The sequence below is a fragment of the Pleurodeles waltl genome, chromosome 6 (genome assembly GCF_031143425.1).
Source record: "Pleurodeles waltl isolate 20211129_DDA chromosome 6, aPleWal1.hap1.20221129, whole genome shotgun sequence".
NCBI classification, from domain to species: Eukaryota; Metazoa; Chordata; class Amphibia; order Caudata; family Salamandridae; genus Pleurodeles; species Pleurodeles waltl.
This window is the reverse complement of record NC_090445.1, coordinates 361,089,986-361,114,408: the sequence shown is the minus strand read 5'-3', so window position 1 is coordinate 361,114,408 and position 24,423 is coordinate 361,089,986.

The window sequence follows — 24,423 nt, the reverse complement described above, 5'->3', positions numbered from 1 at the left end:
AGCCCATTCTGGGAATCATTTGGCATTAAGGGCTGGTATCCATGAAACATATGTGACTCAATCTCTGCTTTCTGATCTCAAGTCTTCGGGTCGTGCATTGGGATCAGTCTTCAGACTGCACAGGCTTGCTGGTACTTCTTGAGAGACAAGTGGAGTTCCTGTTTGATATCTCTTTTGATGTTGTGCAGCTTGGCACTAGCAGGGAGTGCTGGTGTGTCTGCTCACAGGAATCTGGTTCTCAGAGACTGAAAGACTCATGTAGTTCAAAAATAATCAGCCTTGCGTTTGCCATTCCAAGGCAATGTGTTGTTTGGGGCTGAGCTGGAAGAGAAATTCCATAGACCTTTTAAGGAAAAGAAACATTCTTCTTCTCTTACGTCTTGGGGGACAAGTGTCTTTTCCAGAAAAGGGCTCCCTTCTGTCCTCCTTTCCCCTGGCAGTTTGTCCATTCTCAGAGTTGTTTCCTATTGGTAGGGGCAGAGATAAAAAGCCCAAGTCTCCCCCTCCCCCTTCTAATCCTGTTCCTGACTATATGGCAGTTCAGAATCTGGAGGTGGGGGGTCCGTTGCAGCATTTTCTTGAGGCATGGCTGGATTCCACTTCAGACACCTGGGGTCTGGACATCATCAGGCACGGCTACCCGATAATGTTTGGAGTTATCTCGCCTTGTTCAGAAGTGTATTCCACTCCGTGGTCTTCCAACAGCAGCAAATGGGAGGCCTTGGCGTTGGGCATTTGCTCTCTAATGCTGAAGAAGGCGGTTGTGTAGGTTCCACTACTGGAAAGGTGCAAGAGCTTCTACTCCATAATCTTTTTGGTACCAAAACATATTGGAGGGTTCCGGCTTGTTTTGGATTTGAAGGCCCTGAACAGATATGTTCTTCACATCAAAATAGAGACATTACAATGGATCATTCTGTTGGTGATTCAGGGTCATTTTCTATGCACCTTAGATCTACAGGATTCGTACTACCATGTTCCTGTTCATTCTCTGTGACAGCTGTTTCTCAGGTTTTGTGTACAGGGAACTTATTATCAGCTCAGCGTTCTTCTGTTCAGCCTTCATTCAGCCTGAGGGTATTTACCAAAGTGGTGGCTCCTCCGGTTGCCTTTATTCACCTGAAGGGAATTTATCTTTACCCTTATCTGGAAAACTGGTTAGTTCATGCTCCCTAAGAGGTCAGGCTTGTTCAGGATTTTCAGTTGGTCTGTTCTACCCTCGAGCAGCATGGGTTTCTTCTGAACTGGGAAAAGTGCCAGCTGGTTTCATATCGGGATTTGACATTTACTGGGGAGAGGTTTCACATGGATCTCAATATGGTCTTTCTCCCAGAGGGCAGGATTCGGGTGTTGCACTCTCTGGCCCTGGAGATGAGTTCCCTGTTGTCAGCTCTGTTTCGCAGGTGGCTTTGGTTGATGGGATTCATGGCTGCTGCAGCCTTTACTGTTCCTTGGGCACGGTTTCATCTCAGAACTTTGTGGGTTCACCTGCTATCTTGTTGGGATCCGCATTTGGGGAATTATGACCAGTTGGTGCCGCTCTCCTTGCGGGTTCATCAGGTATTGACTATGGATGCCAGTGCCTTGGGTTGGGGGCGACCTTGGGCAACAGCTTCCTCCAGGCTGATGGTCTCTTCAAGAGGGGAGGCGGTCTTCCAATTGGAGGAAACTCATGGCAGTGGTCGGGGCAGTCATGGGGTTTCGTCATGTACTAGTGGGGCACAACTTAGTAGTTCGCTCAGACAACCTAGTCACTGTGGCCTACCTGAACAACCACGGTGTGATTCGGACCAAGTCTCTCAACGCAGTGGCTCAGTTGTTATTCCAATTGGGCAAACAACACTTTCAGTCTCTGGTGGCTATTCATGTGAGGGGAGTGGACAATGGGGTGGTGGATGCTCTTAGCAGGTGTTTCCCTCCATTACATGAGCTTTCTCTCACTCTGGAGGTCTTTCTCAGAGTGTGCAAGAGGTTTGGTGTACCACACCTCAACCTTTTTGCTTTGTGGCTCAATGCTCAGGTTCAGCGTTTTTGTGCTCGCAATCCACAGTCCGGTGATGAGGGAGTGGATGCTCTGTCAGGTTCATGGCTGGAATGTCTGTTGTATGCTTTTCCTTCGATTCCCCTCATTCCCAAGTTCCTGGCACGGTTTCTGAAGGAAGACAGATGGGTGATTCTGGTGGCCCCTTTTTGGCCATGAGATCCTGATTTCCAGTTGTCAAGTCTCTGTCTGTTCAAGGTTCCTGGTTTCTTTGTTTCTTCCGCTCCCCTCGTCAATCAGTCCCTCCACTGTTACGCCAGAAACTTTGGCTGTAGGTATGGAAGTTGCGAGGCAGGGTTTGCAAATCAGGGGTATTCCCAGGCATTTATCTGTAGCAATTTAGCAGTTTTGTAAGCCTTCTACTTTGTTGTCTTACGCCAGACATTGGGGTAATTTTCAGCATTGGTGTGCTCCTCTCCAGTTGTCTCCTTTGGATTGTTCTTTGCCTACGGTGCTTCCGTTTTTGTGGGAATGCTTTGAGAAGCGTTTGTCTGTTTCCACCTTGAGGGTACAATGGGCGGCTATCAGAACTTTTCGTGTCTCGTGGGGATATCTATCTGATGTGGATGATTTGGTGTCTCGTCTGTTGCGCTGTCTTTCTTCAACTCATCTGCTGGCGAAACCTCTGTTTCCTTTTAGGGATTCACCTCTGGTGTTGAAATATTTTGTTTCTGCTGTGTTTGAGCCTTTAAAGGGTGCTGATCTTAAGTTTTTAACTTTCTAAGGTGTTTTTGTTTGGTTGCCATCACCTCCGCCAGGTGCATTGGTGAGTTGGAAGCTTTGATGGTCAGAGAACGCTTTCTGTCTTTTTCTGCTGATGGTGTGGTGTTGTGTTTGGATTTTTCTTTTGTTCCCAAGGTGGCTTCCCAGTTTCATTGTTCTCAACTGGTTGTGCTACCTTCCTTAAGAGTGGCCTCTACAGGGGAAGGTGATTTGGACTGGTCCTTACTAGATGTCAAAAGAGCTTTGTTGCTGTATTTAGATCGGTCCAGGCTGTTTAAGAAGACCAACTCCTTCTTTTTTTCGTTTGGTGCTTCTTCCAAGGGAAAGAAGGCGGGTGTTCCTCCTCTGGCTGGGGTGCAGGAGCATTCTACCCAGGGCATTGCAGCCTCTTGGGCAGAATTGAAGGGGGTGTCCATGGCTGTAAGGTGGCCATATGGGCAGTTTCCAATGCCTTTGTCCATCATTAACACCTTCAGAATGTGTTGGGGGAAGAGTTGAATTTTGTGATAGAGATATTGTGTGCAGTTTGCTCCTAGTTTTTGACTATGTTCTTCAATAAATCACTATTGGGCGTTGCATGTGTTCTAGTGTGCCTATGTGTGTTTTTTTTCTCAGGCAGGTCTGGTTTTGGCTTGGGTATTCTCCATATATAATGGAGGGATGAGGACTGGTGAACCTGGGGGGTAATGTCTTATTACTTTCAAAATGATATTCATTACTCCTGGTCCTGCAGTCCTCATCCTATTTATTACCCCCCACCCTCCCTCCCTGGCGACCGGCCTCCAGTTGATTTGCTTGGTAGATCAGAAGGAATGCTGGGAAGGTACGTGTTATGTTCTCCTGGTGGGTATGGTGGTGGGGAAGTGCATTCCTTGTGTTCCTTTTTCTGCGAGTTCTCTCCATGTGTAATGAATGGGTCGAGGACTACAGGACCAGCAGTAATGAAGATTACCAGTAAGTAATAAGACATTTCCTTGTGCCACCCTTTGCCTAGCTCTTTATGAGTGTGCCTTTCCCTCCATTTATGGCCCGTGAATCACTTACAGGCACTTATCCTGTTTAGTAAAGATTCATGTCAACTGTGATGAACTGCTGTGCAGTCAGCAAGATCGCTGATTGAGGGAGTTTCAGTATACTGTGTGGAACGAAAAAGAGTCATTTGTTTGGTATTTGACATTGAATTCACTGGTATTTTTTAAGTACCTTCAGCGAGTATGGGTGGACAATAGCATTGGCAGTGTTAACATTAAACATACGATCAAACTCTACGTGTTTCAGAATGCTATGATGACAGATTGGCGCTGTGGATCTTTGGAACGTGTAATTACTGATGACGCACGCTATATGGAAAATAAGCACTTAATTATGGAGTATATATTTTACGTTTGCCAGTTAACAGGGGTTCTTCATAGTGTTCTGGGTTGCTGGCTTACCCACTGTTACCAAACCATTTGCTCTTCAATGGTGGGTACGAAACCAATCCTCAACATAAACTTTGGTAGAGAAATAATGTTAAGATGTATCAACAGGGTTAACTACAAATGGTCTCACACCTTTTGTGTCACGTCAAGTACAGATAACTTTATTCAGATACAGCAAGCATCCATAAAAGTGAAAAAAGGAAAATAAACATATGCAGTGTACATAGTGTATTTCTCCAGCACAAGATTTAAGTTTCTGCACTGTTTGATGGTACCCAATTTACTTCTGAACCCATTCTGAGATGGGTAGAGAACCGCCTCAGTGTTAATCCGTTTCCCTGATTCTATTCTAAATGACCTTCCCCAGAATTTTTACTGTGATGTCAATCAGGGAAATTGGTCTATATGAGCCCATTAACGAGCGGTCTCCTTTTTTAAAAATGGGTATTATAACTGATGTAGACCATGAGGGAGAAAGAGAAGAGTGAGCCAGGTTATTCAAAATGTTGGTTAGCAGGGGAGCCCAAATAATCCACCCAGTACATAGTAAGGTCAATCAGGACACCATTCGGGCCAGTGGCTTTACCACTTACACTTTGATTAATAGCACCAACCACTTCATCCAGATTGACCTTAAATTCACCCACAAGGGCAAGATCCACATAAAACTCAGTGTTAGTCGCTGTATCTGCCAAGATATTAGTAAAATAAGCTTCCCAGGTAGTACTGGAGATGTGTCAGGAAATTGAAGTGATATCACTATGTTTGTGTCGAAGTTCAGTAACTGTGGACCAAAAAAACGTGCTATTTTTCAATTTAGCCACCTTCTTATAATTCCATCTGGCTGACGTCACAATAACAGGGTCTTTAGGTTTTGCTGCAAGAACCTGATGTAACTGGCTGTTGGCTAAGGAGAACTCATGATTGAACTATCTAGGTGAGTTTACAGGAGGCGGAAATGGTTTTAGCAGTGCTTTCCTTATGTTTGTACAGAGCCCAGCAAAAGCTAGGAATCAAAGAAGCTGTATCCTCCCCGAGACATACATTCACCATTTCATGATTCGCACTGACAATTGAAATAAAAAACTGAAAAGGCTCATGCAACCGCCAAACAAGCCTTAGATTGTCAGTTGAGGGCTGAGAATAACTAGCACCAATATGTATCCTGGGTTTCTCTCTCAGAGTCACAGAGAAAACAGCTTTCAGGGCATTGTGGTCACCAAAATCAGTCTCAATGATCATCCCACAAACCAAGATGTCTTCAAGGCTGTGTGTAATAGCCCCTAAAAGTAAATTCTGCAGCAGCTGATGCTACTATGACTTCTAGTACATTGCGCAAGTCTCATGATGCTAAATGGGCTGCTGGATCCTGTGTCCTGGTGTCCATACTACAAGGAGGGAAAACACCTGTATTTGGAGCCTTATACTGCTGTGGTAATTCAACATTAAAATTGCCAGCCAGGCATAAATAGTTAAGCCAGCCAGAAGAAGCTTACCCCCTCAAACAATTTGTTGATACAATCAAATAGTACAGACAATTTGGCATTAGGAAAATTAACAAAATCGTTATTGTAAAAATTCACAAAGTACATATTAATGTGGGATTTTACTTGTGTGATTTGAAAGTCACTATTGGGTAAATCAAAAGAGCAAACATGTCACCCACTGATTACATTAACCCACACAGCTAGGCCTCCAGAGGCACAACCATGGTGAGAAGGAGTGGCTGGGGTGCAGAAACACTGAAAACCATCAACAAAATAACGGAATATGTCCCAATTCTCCTGGAGAATTATAATAACATAATCCGTAATAAGTGATAACCACTCAGGGAGATTAAGCTTCGAACATAGCCCAGCTATATTCCAGCTTAACATTCTAATTGAGGAACCCAGACAAACATTCACAATACTGGAATGAGAAAGGGTCAGGTGTGAGAGAGCACATTTCATTGTGATTGGCGAATTCTATTATTATTATAAATTCACCTGATAGTCATTCTACACCCTCTAATATATTCAAGTCCTCAAACCTATTTGCACAGATTAATGGAGACAACGAGGCATCAGACGAGTGAATGCAAGGGTGTGAGGGAAGCAAGGATTCTGGCTTGTAAAAATAGCGAAGTAAAAGAACTTAGGCCCTCATTATGACATTAGCAGTAAATCTCGTTTACCGCCATGCCGACTGCCGCCAACATAACGCTGTGGCGGCAGATAACCGCCAAGCATATTATGACACACACATACCAATCCATCAGTATGCAGCCACACACAGAAGTCCGCCATCCCAAAGGTCAGTGATAAACTGGTGGTATCAAAACCCACACCGTTACGCCAACAGAACTACGCCCACAGCATTGTGACCCAAGAATCACAGCAGCAGTCATTCAATGGCGGTAAACCATTGGCGGGACATTCAGCCGTGCTCAAAATACACACACTTCATAATAATACTAAAACTGTACTCCTTATTAAATTATACTAATCCATCACTAATTCTTTTGGGTACCGGAGTAGCGTGCTACTCATCGAAAAGCGCTTCGACGCCTCGTCAGGGGTAGTAAGCGCTATATAAATACGATTACAATACAATACAATACAATACACTCAAAGAAAACACCACCACATTGGGCATTTCAAACTATACACACCTGACACACATACACAGACCACACCCATGCACCCACACCACTATAAAACACACACCCAAATTACCCACAACCCTTTACAACTAGAAAGAATTGACACCAGAGAGAGACAGCAAGAGCACCCATACAACCAGAGCAACATAACATCATCACCTATACACCACCCATGCACTTTACATCACACACCCCAACACATCACCCCACATACCCTCACCCACACCACTCACACTACACCCATGACACCACAACGACACCCCAGATTCTCTGAGGAGGAGCTGAGGGTCATGGTGGAGGAAATCATCCGGGTAGAGCCACAGCTATTTGGGTCACAGGTGCAGCAGATATCCATTGCTAGGAAGATGGAGCTATGGCAGAGAATCGTGGACAGTGTCCACGCAGTGGGACAGCACCCAAGAACAAGGGACGACATCAGGAAGAGGTGGGACGACCTGCAGGGGAAGGTACGTTCCACAGCAGCAAGACACCAACTAGCTGTACAGAGGACTGGCGGTGACCCCCACCTCTTCCTCAACAACTAACAACATGGGAGGAGCAAGTCTTGGCAATCATGCACCCTGAGGGCCTGGCAGGAGTAGGAGGAGGACTGCACTCTGGTAAGTTAAATCTCAATTACTATCACCCCCCCACCTGCATGCCATCACAAACCCCCATAGCCTCACTCTCATCACTTCACCACCTCCCATATACCCCATCACAACGCACTCATCCCAATACCAAGCCCTACATGTAACACCGATACATGGACACCCCTCACAGACCTGCATGGACACCTATCACCACTGCATGCACACTGGAGAGAATCACCTAGCCCAACAAATAGCTACTCACTCAAAGGCAAATCTACCAGGGCAACAACACCCATAGAGGGCAACACAACCATGCACATGATGTCAGAAGCAGAAACAATAACACTGCATTTACATCCCCACGGGTCCCCCAGCCAATGTCACCAGATAAGAGGTGCCAGCAACATCCAGTCCCCTCCCAGAAGAGGCCCAGAGTGATGAAAGCAGCTCTGCTCGCCTAGATCGGATGACCAACCTTGTCCATCAGGGATCTCTGGACAGTCAGTAAACCAGACACACTCTCCCACCACCACAGCACCCACCCAGCGGGCCCATACCTTTGTCCCAGGACACGTCAATCAGCAGTGTGTCCACCACTACAGGGACCCCAGGCCACCCCACAAACGCAGGACAATCAGGGACCTGGGGTCAGTGGCAGTGGGCACACGGTTCACAGGACAGAGACACAGGACAACAAGGAAGCTGGGAGGACTGCTGTGCGACAGGAGGAGGACAGGCCCAGGGAACCAACTCTTCAGGAGGCACTCACCGCGATCCTGGGAGCATGCCACCATTCCCAGGAGAAGATGGACCAGATACTGGACAAGTTGCAGGAGAACATGCGGCTGCAGGAGGGACAGTACCTGGGGATCAGGGAGGACTTGAAGGACATCAACACCACCCTGGTCTCCATTGCAGGGGTGCTGGCAGACATGGCCAACAAGATGACGGAGGCAGTGGAACCCCCCTGGGCCTCTACCACTAGTCAAACCGATGAACAGCCCTCCACCTCCGCTGCCGCTAGTGGACAGGAAGCCCCGCCACAGGACCAACAGGCCACCAGCACCCCTCCCACTGCAAAAGGAGAACAACCCTGCAAACGTTCCCTGCGATCCAGGCACAAGCCAGAGACTATTGCCAAGACCCCCGCCAGGAAATATGACTCTCCCACTCGGTCACCCTGTCCACCTTGAACTGCCATTGCTCCCCTTCCTATGCCCCCTTTTGACCTGTATTTGGCTGCAGTCAACACACCAGGAGCGATAGTGGGGCACAAATATCTGCAAATAGAGATGCCAAAGGGTACAGTGAGTGGCCATAGAAGTGGGAAAATCAGCCTGCCAGTGACAATGTCAAACACAAAACTGTCAATTAAATGTGAAGTTACGCTGTCTTACCTGTGTGTCATTGGACGTATTGATGAATTATTGCACTTCTGTTTTCCTCAGCCTCATCTTCTGCCTCCTCATCTTTACTGTCCACAGGGTCCACTGCTGCCACACGGCTATCTCCAGCCTCCTCCTCCTGCAGAAAAGGCACCTGGTGACGTAAGCCAAAGGTTGTGCAACATACAGCATGCCACGATGCCACGATGATCTGGCAGACCTTCTTGGGTGAGTAGTACAGGGATACACCTGTTAGATGGAGGCAACAAAAGCTGGCCTTTAGGAGGCCAAAGGTCCTCTCAATAATTCTTGTTCACCCATGTGCCTCATTGGAACATTCCTCTGCCCTTGTCCTGGGATTCCTCATAGCGGTCAGTAGCCATGAGAGGTTGGGGTAACCAGAGTCACCCGCAAATATCGAGGGACAACTGATAGCTACACACACTGATAGCCCACACCATACCCATACACCAACATCCACTGGGTGGGAACCAGGACTCACCTATTAGCCACACCGGTGCCTCTGGAGTTGAACCATCACATATGGGTTGCTGCTATTCCTCAGGATAAAGGCATCATGCACAGACCCAGGATATTTTGCATTGATGTGGGAGATGTACTGGTCTGCCAGGCACACCATCTGCACATTTATCGAGTGAAAGCTGTTTTGATTTCTGAACACCTGTTCATTTTGCCGGGGGGGGGGGAACAAATGCTATATGTGTACCATCATTTGCCCCAATAATGTTGGGGATATGTCTCATTGCATAGAAATCAGCTTTCACTGTGGCCAAATCCTCCACCTGGGGAAAATCGATGTAGCTGAGCATGTGTTTTATCAGGGCAGACAAAACTCTTGTCAGTACTATTGAGAACATTGGCTGAAAAATTCCTGCTGCCAAGCCCACTGTCACTTGTAAGGAGCCCGTTGCCAGGAAATGGAGCACTGATAGTACTAGAACAAGAGGGGGGATCCCGGTGGGGTGACAAATAGCAGAGATTAGGTCAGGCTCCAATTGGGCACACAGCTCTGTGATTGTGGCCCTGTCCAGTCTATAGGTGAGGATAATGTGCCTGTCCTCCATTGTTGCCAAGTCCACCAGGGGTCTGTACACAGGAGGATGTCTCCATCTCCTATTCATCCGCAGCGGTTTCAATCTATGGGGCAAAATGGTGAGCAGCTGGTCAGTATCTCTTATTTCCAAACACTACACTTCAATGCATGTTGTGATTGTAATAATATTTTGTTGTAGAGGTCCAAATGGTGCATATGTGTACTGTGACACAGTTAGGAGACATGGCCTGCACCGCCCCCCTGAAATGGCATCCACCTGTCCTGTTTGGAAGGACAGGTTGAAATGAAATAATTCTGGTGATGTTGTGCGCCATTGCGGGAGGCGGTCGAAAACCGCTGTGCAACTTCTCATTGGCTAACATAGGGCCCTATGGGGTACAGTGGCCAATGCCGATGTACGCCGGCAGTGACGGTATGCACCGCCACGGACATCACCGCCATTTTCTATCTGTTCACTCCCTTGCTACCTGACCTTCAACAGGATAGGAACTACACTGCAAGTGCTGCTTTGACCTTTGTCCGGAACTGACCATGGCTCATGTCACTGGGGAAAGGGCCCCTGCCTTAACCTCGGCAGAGTTGAAGCGACTGGTGGATGGGGTCCTACCCCAGTACCGAATGATGTATGGGCCTCCAGACCAACAGTTAAGTACAACATGAGTAAGATGCATGGGGCATAAATACATGGAGTGCTGTGTGTGAAGGCCTCATGTAGCGGGGGTTGGTGGATGGGCCCTGGGCAGTGTGCTGCATTTATGCCAGGCCATTTCTGTGCTAATGTTGATGGAAAGGGGCAAGGTGGGCCATGAGTGTAACAGGCAGGAGGGTTGGACTAATATCTTTCCCTGTGTCCATTTCTCTGCAGGTCAGCACCAATCAGAAAAAGGGAATATGGTGTGCCATCGCCATGGGCGTGCGGACCCTGGGGGTCTACGACAGGCGAAGTACTCACTGTCGCAAACGGTGGGAGGACCTGAGATGCTGGGCACAGAAGACAGTGGAGGCCCAGCTGGGGATGGCCTCCCAACAAGGAACGGGCGCCCGTTGAACCCTGACCCCCCTGATGGCCCGCATACTGGTGATGGCCTTTCCGGAGCTGGCTGGGCGCTTGGGGGCATCACAGCAGCCACAAGGGGGTGAGAACAGTGACCCAATATACAACTTGCGCATGGTGGGGTGATATCCGGGTGGGGATGTGCGCCTGTTGGTGCCCCTAGGCCAGGCCTGACATTGCAGAGTAGGTAACATGTTGGGCAGGGTTCTGATGTAAAATATCTCCAGCCAACCTAGTAGGCATCCACTACTGGGCAGGGGTCTGTGGGTCTCAGGTAAGCTTCAAGAGCATTAGGTATTACTATCCATGGGCTGGTGACTAGCATTGTGATTGGTAGTGCATTGCATAGTGCGTAGGGCTGTTCCCTGTGTGTGTCGTGTACGCCAACGGTGGTGGTGTTGCTGCCATTGACCAAGTCTATCCTTTGTCTCCCCCCCTTTTTGTTTTGTCACCCTGTCCTTATGTGCATTAGCATCATCGGGTGGAGGAGCTGAGGCACTGGCGACAGAGGCCGCTGCATCCCACAGGGCCCAGGAGGCTGAATCCACCGACGGTAAGGGCACCAGTGGGACGGAGAGCGAGGGGAGCACCACGGTGGAGACAGGAGGGGACAGTTCTAACACAGATTCCTCCTCCGATGGAAGCTCCCTGGTGGAGGCAGACACCTATTTGCCCACCCCAGCTACAGGTACAGCCACCACCCCTGTATCAGCACTTCCCTTCCAGCAGCCCCTCAGTGTGTTTCCCGTGCCCGCTCACCCAGGAGGGTGGGCATCTCCTTCGCCCCAGGCACCTCAGGCCCTGCCCCAGTGAGCCCTGCTGTCCTGAGTGAGGAGGCTCTTGATCTCCTGAGATCCATCTTTGTTGGTCTGTCAACCATTGTGAATGCCATCCAGGGGCTGGCAGCCTAAATGCAAAAGACAAATGCATTCCTGGAGGGCATTCACACTGGCATGGCGGCCCAACATAGATCAATCCAGGCTCTGGCCTCCTCTCTGATGGCAGCCATTGTCCCTGTTTCTAGCACCCCCTCCATCTTCCTCTACCCAGTCCCATTTCCCACAACCCCAACCTATCCCAAGCACACAGTCAGACGAGCAGGTACCCAGGACAACACACAAGAGTGGACATGGCAAACACAAGTACCACACTTCGTCCCACAGGCACTCAGACAAACAGCATCCAGATGCAGACATACCAACATCCACTGCATCCACTGTGGCCCCATCCTCCTCGTTGTGTCTACACTCACACCTGTATGCACTACATCCTCATCCACTACCTCAATCACCAGCTAACCTATCAGCACATGCCCCTCACTGGCAGTCATCACCCCCACTTCCATGCACATGTCCCCTGTGTCCTCTCCCACATTGTCTGTCCCCCCTCCTCCCAAAAAAGTACACAAACGCAAGCACTCAGACACCCAACAGCCATCCACCTCATGACAGCATCCAGCCCATGCACCTGCACCCAAACACAACAGACAGACACCTCCTACAAATATTTCCTCTACCTTGACTCCCAAACCATCTACCTCTTCCCGCCCCAATGTCCCTAAGAAGCTTTTCCTCTCCACCTTTGACCCCTTCCCTAGCCCTCCCCCCCTTCCCTCATGTCAAGCCAGGGTGGTCAGAACCCAGCCAAGCACCTCAGCCACCCAGTCCAGGGGCACAGTAGTGTCCACAGCTACACCAGGTGGAGGAGGATCCCAGACATCAGGCAGCCACCCTGATAGGGTGACTGCACCAAGTGCTGCAAGAAAGGGCAAGAAGGCACCCCCAGCTGCTACATGAAGGGCAAGGAGGCACCCCCAGCTGCTGCAAAGAAGGGCAAGGAGGCACCCCCAGCTGGTAAAAAGAAGGGCAGGGAGCAGTCCCCAGATGCTGCCAAGAGGGAGCAATGAGCCATCCCAAGCTGCTGGCAGGAAGGGCAAGGGACCTGCACCAGCAGGCAAAAAGGACAAGAGGCCTGGTGCTGGGACTCAGTCGGAGCCCCCACCACCAACCATGGTGGTTCAGCTGTCCGAGGCTGCAGGGGATGAGCTGGAGCCTCCCCCCCACCACTGCCAGCACCGTCACCGGCACCACTGCCAGCATCGCCACCAGCACAGCCACCAGCACCGACGCCAGCAGCAGCAGCCCCAGTGGGCAGCCATTAAAGGTTGCAGGGGATGTGCTGGAGCCTCCCCCCACCACCGCCAGCACCACCACCACTACCGCCATCATCACCCTCACTGCCACCACTGAGCAGTCGTCACTGACGGCAGACAGTGTGTAGTCCTGCATCCATGGGCTTTTGTGCGGCCTGGCCCCTGCAAATCCTGTGGGTCTGACACCCAGGTGAGAGACTGTGACCTTGCACTCCCCAAGATCTGCATCACTGGGCTCAATGCCCCCTCCAGAACACATGGAGAAGCCACCCACTCGCCCCATCCTTCCCAGGATGAAGCACACTGGGCACAATGCCCCCTCCAGAACCAGTGGAGAAGCCATCCACTCACTCTATCCTTCCCAGGATGAAGCACACTGTGCACAATGCCCCCTCCAGAACTAGTGGAAGAAGCCATCCTCTCACCCCATCCTTCCCAGGATGAAGCACACTGGGCACAATGCCCCCTCCAGAACCAGTGGAGAAGCCATCCACTCACCCCATCCTTCCCAGGATGAAGCACACTCGGCACAATGCCCCCTCCAGAACCAATGCAGAAGCCATCCACTATAGAGACTGTGGCCTTGCACTCCACAGGACCAAGCAGTAGGCAAATCACCAACTTGAGAGACTATGGCCTTGCACTCCACAGGACCAAGCACTGGGCAACTCACCCACTTGAGAGACTGTGGCCTTGTACTCCACAGGACCAAGCACTGGGCAACTCACCCACTTGAGAGACTGTGGCCTTGCACTCCCCATGACCAAGCAGTGGGCAAATCACCCACTTGAGAGACTGTGGCCTTCCTGCCCCAGGACCAAGCACAGGGTATGTTGGCCCCTCCAGGACCAGTGGTGTTGTACCATCTTTCGGCTGAGGTGTTCCCATTCCCCGTCCCCTGAGGTGCCTGTCTGTTTTTGACCTGATGCCCCTGCAGTGTTCTCTTCGTGTTGTTGCAGGAGTGAGGTTGGGCCTTGGACTTTGTGATGTGGCCCTCTGGCCCACGGACATTGAGGATTGGACAGTGTCCCTTGCATTGTAAATATGTATATACTTTTTGATTTGGATGCACAAATTTCACCTATATTTATCTTATTACAGCCTTTTTACAATATAGGTGGTCAGTACAACATTGGCGGTAAAAGGCGCTTACCGCCGTGCAGAAGACCGCCAACACACTGCGGCGGCGGCGGGAGCCCGCCACAGCTATTATGACACACATCACGGAATCCGCCGAAATTCAGACACCCACACAACACCGCCACACCAAAGGTCAGCGATAAACATGCGGAAACAAATCCTCCACCTCCACGCCAACAGAAACACGCCCATGCCATTACGACCCACGAATCCACGCAGTGGTCTTTCAACCGCGGTATTCCATTGGCGGTACACACCGCCGCGCTAAAAATACACACACAGCTCCAAAACACCGCCACATTGGACAATTCAAAATACACACACCTGATACACATACAAACAACACTCCCACACATCCAACACAATATAAAACACACACCCACATCACCCACAAACCCCTACGACCCACAATTAGAGAGAACGCCATAGAGAGACAGCACAGAATAGAGAACCCCATCACACAGAGGCACACTACACCATCACCCACACAACATCCACGCACAAAACAACACATACCACTACACTCACCACACTCATCAACACATACACCACCCCACACCTCACCCACACCACCCCATGTCACGCCAAAGACACCCCCGCTTCTCTGAGGAGGAGCTCAGGGTCATGGTGGAGGAAATCCTACGGGTAGAGCCACAGCTATTTGGCTCACAGTTACAGCACACATCCATAGCCAGGAAGATGGAGCTATGGCAAAGAATAGTGGACAGGGTCAACGCCGTGGGACAGCACCCAAGAAATAGGGAGGACATCAGGAAGAGGTGGAATGACCTACGGGGGAAGGTGCGTTCCACGGTCTCCAGGTACCACATCGCGGTACAGCGGACTGGCGGCGTACCCCCACCTCCTCCCCCACAACTAACAACATGGGAGGAGCAAGTCTTGTCCATCTTGCACCCTGAGGGCCTCGGAGGAGTTGTTGGAGGAACGGACACTGGTAAGTCAAATCTTAACTATCATATCCCCCACCTTACCTGCATGCAATCACACACCCCCAACCTCACACCCTCCCCTATCACCCTAACTCCTCACTAATGTACCCATAACACCAACCACCCATCCCAACCCCAAGACCTGCATGACACAACTAAGCATGGATACCCATCACTAAAGCATGCCCACTGCACATACCCAGAACACCCCCCAACCATCAGCACACAAGCCCCCACACAGGAATGCCTGCACTGGGGTACACGCACACCCAACCATTGCACACCATGAAACACACACATGCAATAATCATGTACTTATCCCCCCGCAGGGACCCAAAGGAACGTCACCATACCAGAGGGTCCAGACAACACCACTGCACCCACAGAAGAGGCCCACAGTGACGACAGCAGCTCTGCCCTACTGGATCTTGATGACCAGCCCGGACCATCGTGGGCCTCAGGACAGTCGGTTCCCCTTGCCCAGCCACAGCCCAACACCAAACTTCCACCCTCTGGTAACACCAGCACAGCAGCCACCCAGCGGGCCCATACCTCCCTACCCAGGACAGGTCAATCAGCGGTGTGTCCACCACTACAGTGCACCCAGGCTAACCAACCACCCCAACAACAACAGGGACCTGGGGGCAGTGGTAGTGGGCACACGGTCCAGGGGACGGAGGCACTGGAACACAGGGGAACTGGGAGGGCTGCTGTGCGACAGAGGGAGGACAGGCCAAGGGAACCTACTCTCAACGAGGCCCTCTTCTCCATCATGGGAGCATACCACCACTCCCAGGAGACAATGGCAACGGTCCTGGACAAGTTGCAGGAGACCCTGCGTCTGCAGGACGAACTGTATTTGGGGTTCAGGGAGGAGCTCAGGACCATCGCCTCTGCCCTGGGCACCATTGTAGGGGTGCTGACGGACATTCAAAAGACTTTGAGGGACACCGTGGCACTCCAAGGGGCCCCTGACACTAGCCACATCGATGAAATGCCCACCACCACCTCCGCCGGCGCTAGTGGACAGGACGCCCAGCCACAGGACCACCACACCAGCACCCCACCCCCTGCAGACGGACAACCACCACGAAAGCGGTCCCTGAGATCCAGGAACAGGGCAGAGCAAGATGGCAAGACCCCCGCCAGGAAATAAGACTACCCTGATTGTCCCCCCACTGTCCCACTTTGTTACCCTGTCCAGATTGGAACTGCCCCAGCTCCACTTCCAATGGCCAGATGTGCATTGTACCTGTGAGACTAATAGACTGGACTCTGCCATGGACATTCTTCCACCATAACCCATCCCGATTTCACAACCCCCCTTCATTTTTCTGCACTTAAATAAACACCCTTGAAACACTAATAAAACTGGAGTCAGTCTATGATTTTGAACTTTGTATTGTCAATTACAGTGTCAAAAAGGGTTACCCATTGGAAGGCCAACATACCAATGTCACACAACACAAGCCATTCAAGGGTGCAAGCTGTTGACACGTAGGTTACCACATTTGTGAAACTGAAATGGAAGGGGACAACTCAATTAACAAATAGTGAGTGAAATGTAGGTACAGGATAGAAGTAGACGTGTGAAAGTTAATGTAATGTTAAACCTGAAAATGTACTCACCTGTATCTCACTGGAAATATTGTTGTATGACTGACTCCCTGTTGTCGTTTTCGTCTTCCTCAGCTTCATCCTCATCACTGTCCACAGGCTCCACAGCTGCTACAACACCGTCATCTGGATCATCCTCCTGCAGAAAAGGCACCTGGCATCGCAATGCCAAATTATGGAGCATGGAGCAGGCGATGATGATGTCACACACCTTCTTCGGTGAGTAGAATAGGGATCCACCTGCCATATGGAGGCACCTGAACCTGGCCTTCAGGAGGCCGAAGGTGCGTTCGATCACCCTCCTAGTCCGCCCATGGGCCTCATTGTACCGTTCCTCTGCCTTGGTCCTGGGATTCCTCACTGGGGTCAATAGCCACGAAAGGTTGGGGTAACCAGAGTCCCCCAATAGCCATACACGGTGCCTCTGGAGTTGACCCATCATATCAGGGATGCTGCTATTCCGCAGGATGTAGGCGTCATGCACAGAGCCAGGGAACATAGCATTTACCTGCGAGATGTACTGGTCTGCCAAACAGACCATCTGGACATTCATCGAATGATAACTCTTCCTGTTCCTGTACACCTGTTCACTCCTCTGGGGGGGGACCAGAGCTACATGGGTCCCATCAATAGCACCTATGACGTTGGGGATATGTCCAAGGGCATAGAAGTCACCTTTAACTGTAGGCAAATCCTCCACCTCAGGGAAAATGATGTATCTCCTTACGTGTTTCAGCAGGGCAGCCAACACTCTGGACAAGATGTTGGAAAACATAGGCTGGGACATCCCTGATGCCATGGCCACAGTAGTCTGAAATGACCCACTTGCAAGGAAATGGAGCACTGACAGCACCTGCACGTCAGGGGGGATTCCAGTCGGATGGCGGATTGGTGACGTCAGGTCTGGCTCCAACTGGGTACATAGTTCCTGGATTGTTGCACGGTCAAACTGGTAGGTCACGATCAAATATCTTTCTTCCATTGTCAACAGGTCCACCAGCGGTCGGTACACCGGAGGATTCCGCCATCTTCTCATATGTTCCAGCTGACGGTGCTTAAGAAGGACAACAGCGAAGAACCAGTCACTATTCCTCCAGGTATGTACCCACAGTTACACACAAGACTACACCACTCACAAAACCCCTCCCTGTATGTTTGTTGATTATAGGCCTAGCTATGTGTGACGCAGTAGTAAATGAAGCCATGTGGGCCCCTGAAATGGTGGCTGCCTGACCTCTAAAATGGGACAATGGAATTGTGGGGTAACTGCGCTGGCGTTGGACACCGTCGCGGTAGGCGGTCGTAGAGCGCGGCACAATGCTGCATTGGTTAACATTGGACCCCATGGGTCCCAGGAGCCAATGAACAGGTGCGCCGGCGGGGATCATGCGCCCCACCGCGGACGTCACCGCCGCGGACGTCACCGCCATTTTCTACCTCTTCAATCACTAGATACCTGACCTTCGACAGAAGAGGACCTACACTGCTAGTGCTGCTGTGACCTCGGTCTGGAAGCGACGATGGCTGCTGCGTCTGGGGAAAGGGCCCCTGCCTTCACTGCACAGGTGTTGGAGAAACTTGTGGATGGGGTCCTCCCCCAGTACATGCTACTCTACGGTCCTCCAGACCAACAGGTCAGTACACAGGGAGCACGTTGGATGGGCTATGCCTGGGTGGAGAGGGCTGGTTGGAAGAGAGAAGGGTGAAGAGTTCATAGAACATAAATGCATGGGAATGAATGGGCCACATGGCCAGAGTAGGGAGGGGGCCACTCACATTGATGGTGCAGTAGGTAATGGCTGTTCCTCTTTCCTTGTGCATGTCATGTAGGTCAGCGCCCACCAGAAGAGGGACATTTGGCGTGCCATCGCCAAGGAAGTCCGGAGCTTGGGGGCCCACCAGAGATGGGGCACCCACTGCCGTAAGAGATGGGAGGACATTCACCGCTGCAGCAAGAAGACGGCGGAGGCTCAGCTGGGGATGGCCTTCCAACGTGGGAGGGGTGCCCGTTGCACCATGACCCCCCTGATGTTCCGGATCCTGGCGGTGGCCTACCGGGAGTTGGATGGGCGATTAAGGACATCACAGCAGACACAAGGGGGTGAGTACAACCTCATTCTGTGGACTTTGCGTGCAGTGGAGGTGTCTGGGTGGGGGAGGTGGGCTGTGGGTGTTCCTAGGCCAGGGCGAGTTAGGTAGGCAAGGCCCCTCCGTAATGTAGGCCATGTGGCACTCTAACCCAGCTCAGAACAGTGGCAAGTTGATGTATAGTTGCCCCTTTGCCATCCATGTGTGCAGATTTCTACCATTGCCATGTAGGCCATATCCCAGAAATTGCACGTGCAGAGGGCAGGAGCACAGCGTAATGCATGGGGCTGCTGCGTCTGTCTTGTCCGCCAACGGTAGCGGTATGCCATGCACTGAAACTCTCTTTCTTCTATCTCTCCCACTTTTCCTGCTTTCCCTGTCCTTTTGTACATCAGCATCATCAGGTGGAGGTACAGTGGCACCGGAGCACGAAGGAGCTGCATCCCACATGGCCATGGAGGGCCACACCACAGACTTCGAATGCACCAGTGGGACGGAGGGCGAGGGGAGCTTCACGTCATCCACAGGATCACCAACCAGCGACACTGACTCGTCCGCCGATCTGAGCTCCCCTGTGGTGGCGGCACCATCTGTGCGCCCCACTTCTACAGGTACAGCCGCCACCTCCCCTACCAGCACCGCCCTCCCAGCAGCCCCTCAGCGTTCGCCCCGTGCCCGCTCACCCAGGAGGGTGGGCATCACCTTCGCCCCAGGCACCTCAGGCCCTGCACCTGTCTCCCCTGCTGCCCTCAGTGAGGAGGCCATTGACCTCCTCAGGTCACTCACTGTTGGGCAGTCTACCATTGTGGATGCCATCCAGGGTGTAGAACGAGAGTTGCAACACGGTAATGCATTCCTGGAGGGCATTCATTCTGGTCAGGCTGTCCTTCAGCGAACCCTGCAATCTTTGGCCTCAGCACTGATGGCAGCCATTGTCACTGTGTTCAGCCTCCCCCCTCCAACTTCCTCCACCCAGACCCAATCCCCTGTACCCCAGCCCATCCCAAGCACACCTACAGACCAGCATGCACACAAGTCAACACCCAAAAGTAGCTCAAGCAAACATAGGCACCACACACACCACAGGCACTCACACAAGCATCACACCCATACAGACACAGCAACATCCACTGTCTCCACTGTGTCCCCCTCCTCCTCTTCTCCCTCCTCCCTCCCAGTCTCGTCTACACACACACCTGCATGCACCACATCTACAGGCACTAGGACTCGCACCAGGACACCCAGCACCACAAGCCGCTCACCTGCACTCACCACCCCCACTGCCATTTACACGTCCCCTGTGTCCTCTCCCAGCGTGTCTGTGACGCCCCCTCCCAAAGTACACAAACGCCGGCAATCACTCACCCAACATCCATCCCCATCACGACAGCCTCCAGTACCTGCACCTGCACCCAAAACACCTAAAGTGACACCTCCTACAACCACCTCCTCTTCCTCCACTCCCAGACCCCCTCCAACTACCCATCCCAGTGTCCATCAGAAACTGTCCCTATGTCAAATTGACCTTTTTGCCCCCACCCCCCCTCCAATTCATCAGTCCTGTCGTAGCGCCTCAGCCAAAAAGCCTCCAGTACCAGTGGTGCGTGTTCCAGGTTTTTGGAGTGCACCGTCCACCAGGGCAGGCAGTAGGACCCGGAGCTAAGGCACTGTCAGCCCACCCCCTGTAAAGTCTCCGAAATTGGAGAGTGGACGACGGGACCGTGTCAAGACTCCTGGTGGGACTACAACTGAAATGGGATCGAAGGCGATTGGTGAGTCAGCTGTAAGCCCAAAAAAGGTGGGGAAGGTCCCGAGGAAGTCTCCCCAGCCTGTTGTGAGTGTCACGGCGGAGAAGTGCGCCATCATTTCCGGCGGTCCAGACACAACCGCAAGCACCGTCGTTACTGGCCAGGAGACCACCGCCAGAGTCACAGCCCAGGAGGGCCCAAGTATCGTCACTGGTCAGGAGACCACCGCCGGAGTCACAGCCCAGCAGGGCCCAAGTATCATCACTGGTCAGGAGACCACCGCCGGAGTCACAGCCTAGGAGGGCCCAAGTATCGTCACTGGTCAGGAGACCACCGCCGGAGTCACAGCCCAGAAGGGCCCAAGTATCATCACTGGTCAGGAGACCACCGCCGGAGTCACAGCCCAGGAGGGCCCAAGTATCGTCACTGGTCCAGAGACCACTGCCGGAGTCACAGTCCAGGAGGGGCCAGGATGCCACAGCCCCGCTGGGCAATGATGGAACGTCATGCCACACACCAATGTCCAGTGTGGAGATCGTCATGCCACACACCAATGTCCAGTGTGGAGATCGTCATGCCACACACCAATGTCAGTATCAGAACCGCCATGTCAAAGCACTGATGAACAGTCCTGAACCGCCATGTCAAAGCACCGCTGAACAGGGCAAAGACCGCCATGGCAAAGCACCACTGAACAGGGCAATGTCCAGAGGTGAATAGTTTCCCTTCTGTGCAGTGTTTCCGCCAGGCTTTTGATGTCATTAGTACTGCTCCGGAAAAGGTGGCGGATAGGTGGATCATATTACCGTGGGCGGTACACTGTCTTCCACCTGGCTGTTGGTGGTTACCACTGTGGTGCCTATTGGTTTCGCCCTGGCTGTCAGTGTGCTAAAGTGGCTGTCTGTCTGAGAGGTTTCCACTGTGGTCATAATTTCATATTTATTACCGCTGGCCTGTTGGCGGTATTACCGGCCGCTTTATCACTGACCCCCAGGGTTATAACGAGGGCCTCATAGATTCTAGAATAATAAAAACAGCAAGGCTCCTTCATACCCAATATTTTATGTACAAGATGCGGATTGCGAAAATCTAGCACAATGCAAACTCAATCCATATACTTCACTGAATGCCCTACCCAAGTAATCCATCCTGCCATAATGATAATTATGACTTCTCAAGTTGCAGTAGTTATTCCTATTTAACCAAAACATAACTTTATTATGGAGTTGTTCCCAAGTTTCTCTGTGATCAGCCTGAGCAGGGAAACTCCAGTCAGGACTAAAACATAGGGGCATGTTGCTGGTGGCAAGTTCAAAATATCCTGATTCTGAATGCCATTGTACTCAGACGGAGGAGTTTTCAAGGCAGATTGCCTTGTTGGCTGTTCAGCACCAGCTGTCAGTGGAGCAGTTGGATTAGCAGGTTTGTCCTGCACTTGAGTTACCAAACCAGTACCATTAAGAGATAGAGAAACGCATCAGCTGGGCCGCAATTTCATTACCCTGAACCAAATTTTTGCTGTGGTCAGGCTGCCCAGGGGCATTCAAGAAAGCTGCCTGAGAACTTTGGGGGTTAACACTAGCATGCAAGTTATTAGATAAACCAGCTAACTGGGTTTCAATGTGATTGAGTCTTTAAAAAAGCAGCTGTAGTTTCACATACAAAACAAAACTAAAGCGTGACAACAGATCGTACGTGCCAGGGAAACACAGGGATGAAAATTCCTGAGTTTGAAGTGATTGAGACTGTATTATAATCTGAAGTACCAGCCATGCCCACGACCAGAGTTAATTTGAATTCATGTGCAAAATAGACTGTTGATTAGGGGATCCAGAAGGTTTGTTGGCATTATTAGAGAGTTGTTTTTTCCAACAGTTTTATTCCTTTTGGCAGCCAGACTAACAACGGCTGATAACTGGGAGGAAACAAAATGGGGTGGCTCACATTCAGAATCCTTATTCATAATACAGACCAAACCAACAAGGCCATTGATCAGAGTACATGAGTGTGTCTTACCTGCCCTTTGTTGTTAGTATTCGTCACTTCAACAGAGCTAATAGTTAAATTGGGACCATCTTCAGCATTGGGGCCATTACTCAAGGAAAGGTGGTATCCAGCAAGGGTAATCTAGGTAGAAATAATCCCTACTGCTCCTTCGAGCCTAATGTTGATTGTAGTTTTAGGGCAGACCACATTATCAGTAAATGAAGGTGCAGTAGCACCTACAGATGAACAAAACCAGCCGCTCACCTGCCTCCACAGTCCTGCACATCAGCCAGCAAGATTAAGGATCAAAGAGGATAGTTCCGGCCTGGCCTCATTCGGTCACAGACAGGCGCAGTTGGACCCGTCTTGGCCCGGGTGCACACCTGCATGCGACTCACACTGCAGCAACAATTGTCATAGTGCCAGTCACAGGGCCACTCCTCCAAGGCAGAGGACAGCCTGCTGGGGGATGCAGTCCCACCTCAGAAGGTCAAGAGAGGGCAAGGCAGGTCCACAAAAGCACTCAAAACAGGTGTGTGCCATGCCACAGCAACAAGGTCACACTGTCATTGCACCGGTCACAGGGCCCGTCCTCCAAGGCACAGACTGCTAGGGGACATAGCCCCATCCCAGCAGGTTGAGCACTCAAAAAAGGTGCAGAATATAGTACTTCATTTGTTACACCAAATTTCACCACACTAACAAGGAGTCAACTGGTGCAAATAGGGCAGGCAGTGAGCAGCAAACGTCCATAGCATAAAAGTCAGATATTTAACAACCTGAGCAGGCCTGAGCAGTTAATAATAGTATCCTCCGCAGTGTTTGAGGACTTGTAAACACACAGCTGCACAGAGATGGCATTACAAACACAAATACTCCTTCAATGCACCTGCTACCCTCCTCCCAACTCCTTGAGAGTGGCGAAGCAGCATTCACTGTGAGCCTGTCTCTTGATAATGTCCAAGTGAAGACCAAACGGGTCCAGTAGCTGACGCCTTCCCTAATAACACTTGCCAAGCATGATCTCACTGCAAAACTTGAATTCAGCCGGACTGCTGAGTTGCCATTGCCATTCCTGCTCCAGTTGGTCAAAACAGTCACCAGGCTTTTCTGAATACCGTTTTTTTGTGCCTCTGCACTCCTTCTCCAGCTCCACACAAATGACGTGTTAGTCCGCCATTGTGGTGGTCTCTCCTGAATAGACTGACCTTTTGTGTCACTTTAGAAAAGCATCATTAGGACATACTTAGACCAAACTATTGTATTTCTTATTCCATTTTTACCACTAAACTTTTTCTTTAGATGGGGTTGCTTATGGTGAAGTAATGCATACATATGTTGGGGCAATACTGATGAACACTGATGGTATCTTTTTCTCTTTAGGTCTCCTTCCCATCCTTTTCCTTTCCCTTGCTTGATCACCTCACAATTCCCATCCCTTCCCCTTACCTCACTTGACCACTTCAAAATTTGGTACTTTTGCAGCATTCAGAATTACTGCTTTTGAGAGGTGGAGCTTATTGAGCAATGAACTGATCCGGGGGAATTTGCCAGCTGCCAGAACCCCTTTTGCAGCAGCCTTGCCTCTGTTACCTAAATCCTTCTCCAGCTTTTTAAAAAAACTGGAAGCTTGTGGTGACAGATTGTGCCTTTTTTAATACTTTATCGACAAGCTGATTTCTCACACTGTATTTCTTGGTACTGCATAGAAGGTGACCCTCAATCTCATCCTCTATTGCTGCACAATACAGATTGCCGTCTAAGGCACACATGATATTACATTGTGGAAGACCTAAAACTTTATTC